Source organism: Microtus ochrogaster, unplaced genomic scaffold, assembly GCF_000317375.1.
Source record: "Microtus ochrogaster isolate Prairie Vole_2 unplaced genomic scaffold, MicOch1.0 UNK814, whole genome shotgun sequence".
NCBI lineage: Eukaryota > Metazoa > Chordata > Mammalia > Rodentia > Cricetidae > Microtus > Microtus ochrogaster.
The window spans coordinates 8,202-9,321 of NW_004949912.1; positions in this window are offsets into that span (position 1 = coordinate 8,202).

The window sequence follows — 1,120 nt, forward strand, 5'->3', positions numbered from 1 at the left end:
TTTTTTTCTGTGTGTGCTGGCTTATACTTGTAAACCCAGCACTCTAGAGATGTAAACAGGAGAATCAAGAGTTCAAGGCCAGACTGGGCTATAAGACTCTGTTTCAAAGTGGAGGGAGAAGAGGAGGCGGAACGACTGTGAATTATAAAACACAAACCTCTAACCGTGACTCCAGACCTGACAGAAATGTACACTACTCTTAACGGACTGTAGCACGATGGAAACCATGACCTATTTATTGTCTGACTGCTGTCATTTCCATCCATTCACACACAATACATAAACTTCCTTCACACACCACTTATATCAAGTCTAAAACATACACTGCCATTGTCTCAAATGTGTCCTTTGCTAATCAACATTTTCTTCAGCAAAACTAATGGCTAGGAGGTAAACAGTATTATTTTCTGACTATCATTATAGTTAAAATAAATCTTTCACATTGTTATAAATAACTTCCCTGTCCAGTCATACAAAAGAAAGACACAATAAAACAAAAGTATCTCAACAAAAGGGGTTTTTTTGGAGGGGTGTGTGTGCCAAGAACCTAAATTGAAACATTCAGTAGCCAGCTTTTATTCCTGATGGAGGGTACTAATATGGTCTCATACCATTGGTGGGGCTTAACTTCAAAATCTGACCTGAGTCCTTCAGGCTACCTACCTTTAATTAAAGACCAAACAACAACAAGGTGTTTTTCACAACATGACACAGTTGTATTAAATAAGTATTAATAAGTTGTATTAAATAAGTGTGACACTACAATAACCAGAACGGCAAAGTGAAACTGTGGTTTTCGAAAGTGGACTGACTGGGAGGATCTTTCTGACATGAGACAAAATGACTAAAATAAGAAAAGGTGGGAGGAAGTAACTGGGAGCAGAGGATTAAGTGGTCTGTTTAAAACTGTGACGTCAGATGTAGACTAGGAGATGGAGCCAAGGTAAAGCCAGCTAGACAACAAAGAAAATGAGAAGGGATATGGGGGCACAGTGTTGGGGGAACTAATATGAGATGAAAACTTGTCACTTGGTTTATTTTTTCTAAGCTAGGATCAGGCAAGCTTTTGAGTTTGAGGCCTGCTTGGTCTATAGAGCAAGTTCTAGGACAGCCAGGGCTA